At 41.6% G+C, this 14,680-nt stretch overlaps 1 protein-coding gene across 2 annotated transcripts in view; it reads right to left on the minus strand.

The window, feature by feature from the left end:
* Positions 1 to 14,680, minus strand: part of RBFOX1 (RNA binding fox-1 homolog 1) — a 754,257-nt gene that overhangs the window by 546,895 nt on the left and 192,682 nt on the right. The gene's annotated exons all lie outside the window — the stretch shown is intronic.

Here is a 14,680-nt window from a genome sequence, read left to right on the forward strand (position 1 = left end):
AATTTTTTAAAAAAGAGTTCTATATACAAATAAAGGAGAATACATCTCAAATAAATTCATATTGTTGCTGTAGGAATCACCCCCTATATGGTCAGCTTGTTACTTAAAAAAAAAAAAGAAAAGAAAACCATGTGTCCATATTAAATTTAAAATTTCTGACAAAATGGAAAGGCCAACACCTAACAGATAGGTCCAATGGCACACATAATTAATTGGTCTGTAGCTTGGCAAATCTTCCCACAGATTTTGGTGAATCATAAATCAGTTCAAGAGGAGGCCTGACAAATTGTAGAGACTGAACAAATCATTGAGAGAGATGGAAGGCAGAGAAAATTATCCTCCAAAGAGATTTTTGGAATTATGTTCTCTTAGGTAAGGGGGGAGGGGTGCTTTGAGAATGTCTGAACATAGAATCTCTTTGCACTTCCAATGGACGTGAACTCTGAAAGCAAGAATAATTTAAGTGTTTTCTTTTTTGAAAAAAAAAATTGGTTAAGGATCCTTCCATATAGATAAAAATGTATTGTTTTATCCCAATCTCCTACCAAAAAAAAAAAAAAAAAAAAGTTGAACTTTGTGCATTAATTATGTATCAGATTAAAGCAACAGCCATAAAAATAAAAGCAGAACTATTCTTCCTGTGGCAGCTTTATTAGTTAGTTTATCACCCACCATATGTACTGCCACCGAAAATTATAACGGGCCAGCATTGTTAACCATAAACAAAGAGGGACTTGATTATTATTTACAGTCTTGTTAACCACATCAGTGAAGCCAACCAAACCGGGTCGGTGCAGGAAGTAAAGAAGTATGTTCCTTAGGCATAACTTGCAGAATAGCAGGTGAAACCCAATGGTTCCCCTGTGATCAGAGCACATTTGGTCAGTATAATGTGCATGACTTTTTAAGAAAGAAATATATCCTAAGGTTTGATATGTGATTAATGAAACTGATAATGACTTTTAACATGGAGTCAAAGGATATAACAAAATAAAAGGTGTCTAACCCAAAGTCTAAAGAGTAGTTTCTTTTCAGATTTCAATTATTTAGATCACTCACTAAATTCTGGTGATGCAAACAAAACTATACCCATAAATATAATGCAGATAGGTTCTTTGCCATGCACACATCACATTGTATAGTAATGATTATCAATCAAATACATTGACTGATTCAATTTATGAAAGCATTAAAAAAAACATTTAGTGTTTACCCATATCCAATTTCTATCTCCTTGTGAGAACGCGGGAAGATTGTGTTTGCCATCACCTTGCAACTAGCTACGCCCAAATTATTAGTGACCTGGTCATTTAATTACTACTGCAAGACCTTCTACTCTTGGTTTTTCTCAGCGGCATCAGTCAAGAAGGCTGTGTTCATGAAACTAAAGCTACAGGTTGACAGAGCATCGAACAAACTGAATCACTAGGTCACTGTGGAGGAAATGACTTGGGGATGATCATGGTGGGTTTTGCATGAGCAAGAAACACATCTGCTTTTCATTTGTTTGTTTTTCTTGTTTGTTGTTAATTGTTGTTGCTGTCACTGAGATCCTGGGGGTTATTTGTAACAGTAGCATAAACTGACATGTAATGACTTTCTGCATCTATCTGTATAAAAGTACAAATATACATGGCTGGCCTTGACACTGAGAGATTCCGCAAAATCAGGTCAGAAGAGAGAAACCAGAGCATGGGTGTGTTGTGTTTGCTCCCCAGTTGATCGTGTGAGCGTACCTACAAAGAGAGAAACTACACTACAACAGGAGCTGGCAAACCACAACCCACAGGCCAAATCCTGCCTGCTTTTGTAAATAAAGTTTTATCGGGATACAGCTATGCTCATTCATTTATGCATTGTCCACGGGAACTTTTGAGCTGCAACAGAAGACTTGAGGAGTTGCAGCAGAGACCGTAAGACTTGCAAAATCTAAAATATTTACGATCTGGCTCTTTGCAGAAAAGGTTTGCTGACCCCTGTCCTGGAATTTTGTGAAAGCGCCCTACTTCCTGGTACAATCTAGTTAATAATGCAATTTGCTCAGATAGGAGGCATCACGGCAAGCAACCTGTTCTACAAAGGTAGCTACTGTGAAAACACACCTCAAAATAACACACAAGGCAGAAAACCATACAAAGCATCTCTGACCTACTTTTTTTTTATTCTTTAATTTTTTATTGATACACAATATCTGTACCCCTTTACAGTGTGCTTGTGGTATTGTGTTACATGCACAGAATGTGTAAGGATCAAGTCTGGGTTTTTAGGTTACCCATCACCTCCAGCATTTCTCATTCCTCTGTGTCAGAAACACTACTTATTCCTCTCATCCTCAGCTCTTGAGGCCTTGAGGGCTTTTTGCTTGTTTGCTTGCAGAACTGATACTTTTGAACTTGGTGCTATCCATGGACATCAAACTAGACAAGGAGCACAAATTTCCCCTTTGTTGGAAGCAGTGGCATTCTCCCTATTGTCCACATGGGGAAAACTACTCCTGGGCGAAAAATGTATGCCGGTCAGCAAAGCGTAATGTTCTCTGCACAGCTTTACAATACTAAACGGAGATATCTCCAAACCAGCTTTTTATAATAGGCAACGTCTGAATGTATTTGCAGTCTGCGGTGGTTTCTGAGTGTTGTGCTCAATGAGACTTAAAGGGGTAGTGAGTTTTTATTTTTCTGTTGAACACTACCTTATAAATGAAGCACTGAAGAGATACTCTGAAATTCTGAGATGATGGGTATTTAAATAGGAGGTATTTTTAAAACTTTCCTCTCCCCCACCATCCTGGTTTCTCTCTGTCCTGTTACATTTCTTTATTTTTTCATTACATTTATTACCACAAATGTTTTGTGCATATTTTTATAGGTAAGTATGTATTTAATTTATATGTGTAGTGTCTGTCTTACCTCGGCTAGGATGCAAGCAGGAATATCACCTTAATGTGTTGATTATTTTATTCTCAGTACCTAGAACAAGGATTGGAAACCATTTCCAGTAAAGAGCCAAATATTAAATATTTCAGGCTTTGTGGCCCATATAGTTTTTGTCACTACTCATCTGTGCTGTTGCAGCACAAAGACAGCCATAATCGATACGCAAGTGAAGGGGTGTGGCTGTGTTACAATATAATTGCATTTACAAAAACAAGACAAGGGCTGGATTGTTCTAGAGCGCTATAGTTTGCTGATGTAATACATACCTCATACACATAACAGATACCTCATACATATCTATTATATAAATGAATGAATACCTTAACTGTGTGTGGTCAAATTATAGTCACAAAGTACACACCATATGGCAGGCATTCTTCCCAGTGCCAAAAATGTAAAATCAAGTATAACATAAAAATGATAAAAGCTAAAGAAATGCAGAATGGTGCTAAGCACTGACATGCATTATCTCATTTAATCCCATCCACGATTTTAAGAACCAAGTATTATTATGAATCCCATTTTACAGTTTAGTTAACCAAAGCTTAACATGGTTAAGGAGCTTGCCCCAAAATCACACACCCAGCATGTAGCACTGAGATTCCAACCAGAGAAATTCGATTAAAAGTACATGCTCCTAACCACACCAGCGGTCTGTGAGTGGAGACCGCTGTTGGCTGAGGTCCATCTTGGTGATGTGTCAGAATGAACTGACATTGACATCGGCTGGATGCTAAGCACACACCTCCCAGATACTTGGTTTCTGCATTTAGAGCTTTCCAGGTTTAAAAATCTGTGCAGCAGAGGAACTGGTGTCTGTTTCTTCGGGCCTTTATATGCTCAGAGGGCTAATGTAAGAGCCTGGAGTCCTTTCAACTCCTCTAAAGAGTGACCTTTTCCTAGAGAGCACAGATTACTGCAACCCAGCTGAGAAACATGTGCAGAGACTTGCTTTACTCTGAGAAAGAGAGCAAGACATTTCATCAAAAGATAAAAGAAATAATACCAACTACCGTGTGGCTGGAAGAGGTAACCTCGGGAAGCTTGAGCTAACAGGGTAACGTGTGGCTTTCGAGCTGCACACTGGAAGCACACAGCTGTTAGGGTGGATGATGCATCCAAACCCTACCTTCCAAAGTGTGCCTTATGCACAAATGGCATCCTTTGCATATGAGCTCTGCATCCCCAACCATGGCATGCTGCCACAACCAGCCCATAGGCTCCATGAATATAACCAGGCAGGGAAAGGCTCAGTTTCTTGTCACACATTCCTGAATCCACATAAAAAAGGAGGAACTCTTTCTCCCACTTCAGCCCCCTGCCCATTCCTTTGCTGACTTATAACAGAAAGGGAATTACGAGTAGTAATGTAAGATTCCTCAAGATTCCATGAGAACCATTTCACAGGCGAACACGGTTATTTCATTAAAAGATCGTGCACCTTGTTGTCACAAGTGGGAGCCGAACAATGAGAACCCATGGACAGAGGGAGAGGAACACATACTGGTGCCTGTTGGTGGGTGGGTGGAAGGAGGGAGAGTATCAGGAAAAACAGCTAATGCATGCTGGGCTTAATATGTGGGTGATGGGTTGATAGGTCAAGAGAACCACCATGGCACACATTTACCTATGTAACAAACCTGCACATCCTGCACATGTATCCCAGAACTAAAAACAAAAAATAAGTAAACAAAAAGATCTTGCACCTGAAAAGATGCTCAACATCATTAGACATCAGGAAAATGCAAATTACAACCATGATGATGAGATATCATTACATACCCACAAGAATGGCAGTAATTCAAAAGACAGATAAGCAATATGAACAGTTGTCAAGGATGTGGCATAACTGGTATGCGGGTGTGTTGCTGGGGGAGATATCCAATGATGCAACCACTTTGGAAAAACACTTTAGTGCTTTCTTTTTTTTGAGATGGAGTTTCACTCAGCCACCCAGGCTGCAGTGCAACGGCATGATGTCGGCTCACTGCAACCTCCACCTCTTAGGTTGAAGCAATTCTCCCACCTCAGCCTCTGGGGTAGCTGCGATTACAGGCACTCACCACCATGCCCAGCTAATTTTGTATTTTTAGTAGAGATGGGGTTTCACCATTTGGCCAGGCTGATCTTGAACTCCTGACCTCAAGTGGTGCACCTGCCAAGGCCTCCCAAAGCACTGGCATTATAGGCATGAGCCACTGTGCCCAGCCAGCTTAGTGGTTTCTTAAGCTCAACTTCAACTTAATATACAACCCAGCAATTCCACTACTAAGTATCTACCCAAGAAAAGTGAAAGCATAGGTTCACCTAAGAACTTGGAAACAAGTGTTCATAGCAACATTCTACATAGTAGTTTAAATACGGTAACAATCCAAGCATCCACCAATGAATGTGTGAATGTATACACAAAATGTGGTAGATCCACTTCATGGAATATTACTCAATAATAAAGAAACAAAGTAGTCATACATCCACCCACATGGATGAACCTCAAAAACTTTCTGCTAAGTTAAAGAAGCCAGATGCAGATCACACAGTGTGCATTTATTTCTATGACATAACCAGGAAAGGCAAATCCGGAGCTTAAATCACAATACAGCATTTAACACAAAGCAGATTCTCAATAAATATTTGTTTAAAGAATACACTCTAACCAGGTCACTGTGATGGACTGAACTCTTTCTTGGAAGACCAAAATGTTTGCCTTTCATTCCATTTCTCAGTGTCACCCAGGGTGGGACATGTTTTGCTCTCGTCCTCAACTCTTAGAGAAGCCGCTGAGCATTATAGGTTATTTAACTTGTATCATATAATACAACATCACAGTATTATGTGACAACGGTTATATGACATTGGGCTAAATGATATTACTGTACTCAATTTTATGATGCTTTGTGCTGTAAGTGGGACTTCACTGTAGATGACCCTATGGAATTAGTTTCTTTACAGATGATTAAAATAAAAAAGTCCTAAATGTTTTCTACCCTCCTGGAGCCATTCTCAGTCTTAACTACCACCTCATGATATCTTTACTGCTCTTTCCCTAGTGTTCCTGAAAACTGCGTTTGAAGTGTAAAAGCAGTGCGCGCTACTGTAATTGAGATGACAAATGCTGAAATACAAAGAAGGAAGCAAGAAATAAGAGACAAAATGGCTTCTGAGAGAAAAAAAGATTGCCAGCCAAATGGAACTCATTTTCACACAAAACATTTGAAACCAGTGCCTCCCTTTCAGAGTCACTGAATGCACAGATGTATACGTGTAGCCCGTTGTTTCTGAATTTTGTTTTACAACATTCAAGTGAATGGCTCTGGAAGGACATGTGCTTTTGATGGTGGCATTCAGCATCAGCTATTAGTTTCTTCAAATTATGGTTTCTAAATGCACGGTGGGTCTGACCACATTTTCAGAGTCTATGGTGGAATTTGAAACAAAAGAGGGAGGAGAAAAGTAGTGATTTTTTTCTTTAATTTTATGTTAATAATAAAATAGTTGTGTGATTTTTGTTGTAACCCAAGAAAACAAGATTTTATGAACTACAAATAATAACAACTAAACCCTAGTTTTTATTCTGAACTCATACTCTTTTCTACTTGTTGGGTATTAAAATGTTATTCCTACCAGGAAATTCAAGGGAAAACAGATACGTGGTAGTTTCTCTTTGTTTGTTTTGCAATTCTTTTACATGAAAACCGTATGGAGGGGGGAAATTTTAGTTTTTTAGTTAACTGCTCTAGGATATTCAAGTCTTTTGCTTGGAATCTCATGGCAGGTCAGTTTTAAATTGAGGGAGATAATCATCTCCCCATGTTCTCTAAACCTTCACTGCAGAAGGCACTGCGCCAGCTGCTTAACTGTACACTGGGAAGCCAACCTTTACTTTGAAAAGCCAAGACTGATGCCTCCGTGTCTGCCACTCGGGCCCCCACACAGGTGAATCCAACCTTGTATGTCAAGTTCCTCTTCTGTCTCCTGCTTTCAGCCTTGTGCTGCCTCCATTGGTATAACTTGGCATGATGTGTGTTCCCAGTAACTCAGAGCGAGTTTTCTTTTCTTTATTTTTTTTTCCCAATGTGAAAGAAACAACAGGAATGCTAATTACACTTAATGGAACTTGGCACAATTTCTCAGGAGGTAGTGCTAATTTGCAGAAGGTAGCACTTCAGATTTGCTGATAAAAGGCTGGGGATCAAAGGGTGGTTGTGGGAGACAGAGAAGTATGTATTTTTTATCCACCACTGCCACGGTGGGAATAACAATGTCTTCCACATTATAAACACACTAGTGGGAAGATTTACTTTTATTATATACTTTATTAGGAAAATGTGTAGGGCATTGACAAGTAAAAACAGAGAAACCGCTGGGCATGTATATGAAAGGAGCAGTTTTTCTGATGGGATTTGAAAACCTCATGGTGGTAAATTTATTGTGAGGTATTTAGATTTTAGGTAATACAAGAAAATACGGAATTATTGGCTCATGCCAATGCACTTTAATTCCAAGATACAGAATTCTAGAAGTGAAAGGTCATTTATAACTTATCTAATTTGGATGTTTCACTTTACAGATGAGAACGTTAAAGCACATCAATCATTTTTTTAATTGCCCTATATTATGTGAATTATGACAAAACTGGAAGCAAAAGCCAGCCTCTTCGTGAATGTTGGATTCTTCCTACTACACTACAGGGCTTCCAGGATAGGCTCACACCCTGTGCTCACATCTTCTCTCTGGAAATTCTTCTACCTGGGGACATAGCCTCCCATAAATGGTACTCAGCAGCAGAGATGTGTCTCCATAATCAGCCCACTTGAAGCTATATGTTAATCTAAATTTTACAGAGAAAAAAAGACACTGGCCAAGCCACAATTCAAAGGACCTGGGAACTTTGATGAAGATGGAGACAGATTGATAATGAGTTATTACAGTTCTGAAGCTTAGCTGCTCTGAAAACACAAGCTGATCATTCACACTATAAATAAACCCATTTGCAATGGCCCTTCTGGTATGGTGAAGTAAATGGAAATGGCCCCTTCTATATTATTGATAAAGACACTAGAGTTCAGAACAGAAAGAGAGAAAATTATGTTCTAAACATTGAGGCGGCCTCTTGGCCAGTTACCTCTTGTGCTGAGTTTTGTGTCACATTAAAGATTCACTCCGAAAGAAATCGCTTTCTATAATCCTGCAATCTACTTCGAAAGGTAAGGCACACATACATAAAGCAATCAGAGAACAGACAAAATGCGGGAAAATTGACATTAGTGATGGCAGGAATTCATAAAGAACACACTATGTGTCAGGCAGGGCGTGGTGGCTCATGGCTGTAATCTCAGCACTTTGGGAGGCCAAGGTGGGTGGATCATGTGGTCAAGAGATTGAGACCATCCTGGTCAACATGGAGAAAACCTGTCTCTACTAAAAATACAACAAAATTAGCTGGCTTGGTGGTATGTGCCTGGAATCCCAGTTACTCAGGAGGCTGAGGGAGGAGAATCGCTTGAGCCAGGGAGGCGGATGTTGCAGTGAGCCCAGATCATGCCACTGGACAGAGCAAGACTCCATCTCAAAATTAAAAAAAAAAAAAAAAGTGGCTCACGCCTGTAATCCCAGCACCTTGGGAGGCCGAGGCGGGTGGGTCACGAGGTCAAGAGATCGAGACCATCCTGGTCAACATGGTGAAACCCCGTCTCTACTAAAAATACAAAAAATTAGCTGGGCACGGTGGCACGTGCCTGTAATCCCAGCTACTCTGGAGGCTGAGGAAGGAGAATTGCCTGAACCTGGGAGGCGGAGGTTGCGGTGAGCCGAGATTGCGCCATTGCACTCCAGCCTGTGTAACGAGCGAAACTCCGTCGCAAAAACAAACAAACAAAAAACAAAACAAAACAAAACAAAAGAACACACTTTGTGTCAAGAGCTGAGCTAAGCATTTTCCCACCGAATCCTCACAGCAAACTGGGATGCACAATGACACTGCCGTTCTCATCATAGGGAAGAGGAAACTGGGGCTTCATGGACTTTAAGCTGGTTTCCCAAGAGCACAGTTCATGGAGGGTTAGACCTGCTGGGAGTTAGTTCCAGATGCTCCTGGCTTGCACAACTCCTCACCCATTGTTGGTTGGCAGTGGCAGCAGGCGACGCGCAAGGCCTTAAGAGTGCACGAGACATAGGGAGGATGTTTGGGAAGAAGGCTGGGATGAAGCTGGACCTCCAAGGAGAAACAAGATTTTGACAAACAGAAATGAAGGACACATTCCAGGTGAGAGGCAGAGGGTAAGCAAACAGAATGGAGCAAGGCGGGAGAAAGTGCGTTTCAGGATCACTTACAAAAGGAAACCTGATATACAAATAGAGTCATAAAGACAGACCTCAGCAGATCACTCAGGGCAGAGCTGGATGTTTAGATAAAACCCTCCGCAGGGCACAGTAGACAGCAGTGGATTTAAGGGGAAGGGATCTCCAGAACTTAAGAGGAAGCTCTGTCACCACCTTAGTAAGCTACATGCTTCCCCTAAGACTCTAGCTCCTCATGAAGTCATTCATTCAACCAAGGTGTGTGGAGCCTTCACTGTATGTGAAGATACAGCAGAACCAAACCAAACCAAACCAACTCTGAATTATACTGCTTAGGGCTAAAAGATACTCAAAGTAGGTACTTCTGAGATGTGAGAATTAAACAGGGGAACCAGTCAAATCCTTTACTTTCTCATATGGAAAGTGCTCAAGTAGCCAGGAGTGGTGGTTGGCACCAGCAATGCCAGCTACTCATGACGTGGGAGAAACACTTGAGACTAGGAATTTGAGACCAGCCTGGGCAACACAGCAAGACCCTATCTCAGAAAATTTTTTTTTAGTTAGCTAGGTGTGGTGGCCTGTGCCTGTAGTCTCAGCTACTCAGGAGGCTAAGGTGGGAGGATCATTTGAGCCCAGAAGCTCAAGCTGCAGTGAGCTGTGATCACTCCACTGCACTCCAGCCTGAAAGACAGAGCAAGACACTGCCTCTTAAAACGAAAAACAAACGAGCACTCAATTAATAGTGGTGGAGAGCAAGAGGATAAATTGTTATTGTTATTATTGCTATGGTTTTAAGAAGTATTAATCTAGTCATCATGCTATATTTTCTGCAGAAGGGGTTTTGGAAATTTGAAGTTATGTCTGTTGCAAAGCATAAAATAATGTTAATTATCCAGCAGGCATACACCAAATACTAATTATATTAATTTTTAATTTTTTTTTTTGAAACAGAGTCCCTCTCTACCACCCAGGCTAGAGTGCAGTGGCAGGATCCTGGCTCACTACAACCTCCTCCCTGCCAGTCTCAAGCAATCCTTCCGCCTTAACCTCCCAAGCAGCTAGGACCACAAATATGTGCCACCACGCCCAGCTAATTTTTTTTTTTTTTATAGAGATGGGGCCTTGCCATGTTGCCCAGGTGGGTCTTGAACTCCTGGACTTAAGCGATCTGCCTGCTTTGGCTTCCCAAAGTGTGGGGATTATAGGCACAAGCCACTGTGCCCAGCAATTACATATTTTTTAAATGTGAAAATATCCATGTAAGAGGGGAAGGCAGAAGAATTAATGCTGTGTATCATCATATGCAACAAAACAGTCTTGACATTGGTGTAGTAATAAACCCTGCACCAATTTTTTGTTCTGTCACTGACTCTGAGCTTCTGTTTCTTCGCTGGTAAATGGGACTGATAATGCACCTATCTGGTACGAATGTTTTGAAGATGTAATTAATCATGTAAATCACTGTTTTTCAACAATGGGATTTTATCCTCCTGGGGACATTTGGCCACATCTATTGATATTTCTCAGAGAGGAATAAAGTGGGAGAGGCAGGTACTGCTGAATCTAGTGGATACCCTGGGTTAGGGATTCCATTAAACACCCTACAAATGTACAGGGGATTCCCCAACCTCCATCCATAACAAATAACTATGTGACCCAATATACCCTTAGTGCTGAGAATCAGAAACCCTGATATAGGCAAATCCTTAGCACAATGGCTGGCATCTCATAGAAACTCAAAATTCTTAGTATCATATCACAGAATAATAATATATTATGATTTTCATCATCACCATTATTGTTGAACCCTCTTCATATAAATATGAGGAAACTATGGCCATAAATATTGTCAGAATTTGAAACAATTATTGGTGTTGCCTTCTTAATAGGTGAGAATTTCATGTTTTTCCTGGCCTGAGACACTGAATGATTTGCCTCCTTCCTCCACATCCAAGCTACACTGTCACCGCAACAAATACCATCTATAAATCTAGTTATGTTTCTGTGCTATAGTTTATTGCTCTTAATTAGAGTATCAGAATTATTCCCCGTGGAGTTCATCCAAGGAAGGACATCGGAAAACCTTTAAAAAATATACGACGTTAAGAAATGGAGTTAAGTCAAAAATAGAGGCATACTCCTCCTATTTGAAAGTATATTTGTTCATGTCAGGAGAATGAAGACTGCATGAATTATTCATTAGAATAACAGTTTATTGGCAAAATTGTTGTCTTTGGATGGTGCGCATTATGGAGCGAATAAATAATGTGGTATGGATATTTTTAGGGACTGAAGAGTCAATCTAGGAAGAAAATTTGTAACAGGAAGGAAAGGAAGTTATGGCTAGAAGTGGTGGAGGCTTCACAGTAACATATGCAAAAGACATAAAAATTGCCTCCACTAAGATGTAAATTAGGGAGACCAGAAAAACCGTTCTAAATGCCTTTCTCTTCTGTGTGTGGCCATTTTTCTGCAATGTAATTGAAGGTTTTCTGTACCAGTATAAGCAAAATGAGGCTTATAACTAGGTTTCCTATAGCCATTTTTTTGAGCTCTCCAACGAGGTCCACCAATCACGTGGAATGAGAATTGGAGGACACTGTGGCTGTTGAGGCTTGGGGTACACTCTTTTCCATCTCCTACCTGGCTTTGCCCCCTAACACGTATCAGACAAGGCTTCCCTTCATTTACACCTCAGCTGCAAAACACACCTTGGTCCATTTCACACTCAGAAAGAGAAAACCCACTCAGACGCTCCAAAAATTCTAGATCAAACAAAAGCTTGCTGGGGAAACCACATTCCCATTAGACATTTTAATACAAAGCTGCTGCTCATAGAGAAGCCGGCATTGATAAGTGAACTTTAAGGCTGATTGATTCAACAGACGGAAAACCATTTTGCTTCATTGAATCTTTTAAACGTAGCTAATGCTGTCAACTATTCTGGAGCATTTCATGTTTTTCCTCTAAGGAAGAAAAAAAAATGCTTCAAAAAAGCCGAAATCTAAGTTAAAAAAAAAAAATCCTTACCTTGTATGGTTCTACACTGTTAAGGACAGACTCATGCTACAAACACCCCCTACCCGGCAGCATCCCCCGACAAGCACATAAATTAAACACCTCCCCAGAAGAGTGGTTGGCACACTTTTTTCTGTGAAGGGCAGATAGTAAATATTTTAGGCGTTGCAGGCCAGATGGATTTTGTTGCAGTTATTCAACTCTGCCCTTGCAGAGTGAAAGCAGCCATAGACAATACGTAAATGAATGAGTAAGGCTGTGTTTTTGTAAATAAAATCCACAAAAACAGGTGTCAGGCTGGATTTGGTCCTCAGGCCTTAGTTTGCAGCCCTCTAGTGAATTAGTTTCCTGGTGAATTAGTTTCTGGAGGCCAGAAATCCTAAAGCAAGGTACTAGTGGGGTTGTACTCCCTCCAAAGACTGCAAGGGAGGATTTTTTTCATTCCTTCCAGTTTCTGGTGGTCCTGACATGCCTTGGCTTGCAGCCGCATCACTCCTAGCTATATTTTGGTCTTCACGTGGACTTCTCCTCTGCGTCTCTGTGTGTTCAAATCTCCCTCTGTTTCTCTTATTGAAACACCAGTCACTGGACTTAGGGCCCACTCCAAGTTTAGGATGATTTCACCTAGAGATTCTTAACAAGTTACATCTGTAAAAAACCTATTTTCATCCAGGTATCATGGCTCACATCTGCAATCCCAGTACTTTGGGAGGTAGAGGTGGGTGGATCACTTGAGGTCAGGAGTTTGAGACCAGCCTGGCCAACATGGTGAAACCCCATCTCTACTAAAAATACAAAAATTATCCAGGTGCGGTGGTGCACACCTATAATCCCAGATACTCAGGAGGCTGAGGAACAAGAATCGCTTGAACCCAGGAGGTGGAAGTTGCAGTGAGCCAAGACTGTGGCACTGCACTCCAGCGTGGGTGACTGAGTGAGACCTCATCTCAAAACAACAATAACTAAACCTATTTCCAAGTAAGGTCCACGTGGAGGTGACTTCTGAGGTGATTCTATTTAACCACTAAGCCTGCTTTAGCAGAAGTGCTCCATTTTCTGTTTCAGAACTTGACAAATAAAAGACAAAAAGAAAAACAACCGCAATGAATAATGAGACATTGTTATAAACAGTTGCATGCTAAGCCTGAAACCTTCCAGCTTTTTGCTAAAAAGTAACACTGGCAAGTTTGAGAGGGATGTAAAAGACACCAATGGCAGGCAATCCCAGCACTTTGGGAGGCCAAGGCAGGCAGATCACTTGAGGTTAGGAGTTCGAGACCAGCCTGGCCAACATGGTGAAACCCCATCTCCACTAAAAATGCAAAAATTAGCCAGGCATGGTGGTGGGCACCTGCAGTCCCAGCTACTAATGAGGCTGAGGCAGGAGAATCTCTTGAACCTGAGGAACGGAGGTTGCAGTGAGCTAAGATCGTGCCACTGCACTCCAGCCTGGGTGACAGAGTAAAAGTTTGTCTCAAAAAACAAACAAACGAAAAAACACCAAAGCAGCAATCTGGGGCTTTCTCTCCGATGTCATCAGTAAAGAAAGAAAAATTCCAAAGAGAACAAGGCTACTGGTGACTGTGTCTGTGCAATCCTCCAACGCACTTCCTGCACCACTGCTGAGGCTTTCACAACCTAGGAAGGGCACCACATAGGTTGGAGCAACGCTCCCTTGGCTGTCTGTCCTGTATCCACCCAGTGAGCACACATCCAAGGAGGCTGCTGAAGTCAGCCTGGACATGCTGGTTAGAGTCATCCCAGCGCATCAGCTGAGAGGAGGCTGGGGCAAAGATGGCTTATACCCACCCCTTCCTCACCAGACTGCTCAGAGTTGTCAAAGGAGGGTTGATCCATGACAACAACAAAGCACACAGCCCACAGCTCATTGCTAGGCTGTCTTTAATCATGCTCTGGCCACCTCAGCTCTAGGCTTCTTCCAGGCCATCCTGCTCCTTCCTCTCCAACCTCTGATCTTCCTGCCCACCCTGTTCTCTTTCGTATGTCCTCTTTCCCTCTCAATCACATTTATTCATGGACTTCTCTACAGTTTTCTCTTTCCTTGCAACCAATTCCCTCAGAACCTCACCTATAAGCTCACAAGCTGTTTGCTGATTGGGGAGTTTTCTTGAATAAAGACTATGCACTCTGGCCAGGTGCGATGGTTCATGCCTGTAATCCCAGCACTTTGGGAGGTCGAGGGGAATTGATCACTTGAAGCTACGATTTGAGGCCAGCCAGGCCCACATGGCAAAACTCCATCTCCACTAACAATACAAAAAATAGCCAGGTGTGGTGGCGCATGCCTGTAATCCCAGCTACTTGGAAGGCCAAGGCAGGAGAATCGCATGAACCTGGGATGTGGAGGCTGCAGTGAGCTGACATCATACCACTGCACTCCAGCCTGGGTGATGCAGCGAAATTCTGTC

Source organism: Cebus imitator, unplaced genomic scaffold, assembly GCF_001604975.1.
Source record: "Cebus imitator isolate Cc_AM_T3 unplaced genomic scaffold, Cebus_imitator-1.0 Scaffold4, whole genome shotgun sequence".
In the NCBI taxonomy this organism is placed as follows: Eukaryota; Metazoa; Chordata; class Mammalia; order Primates; family Cebidae; genus Cebus; species Cebus imitator.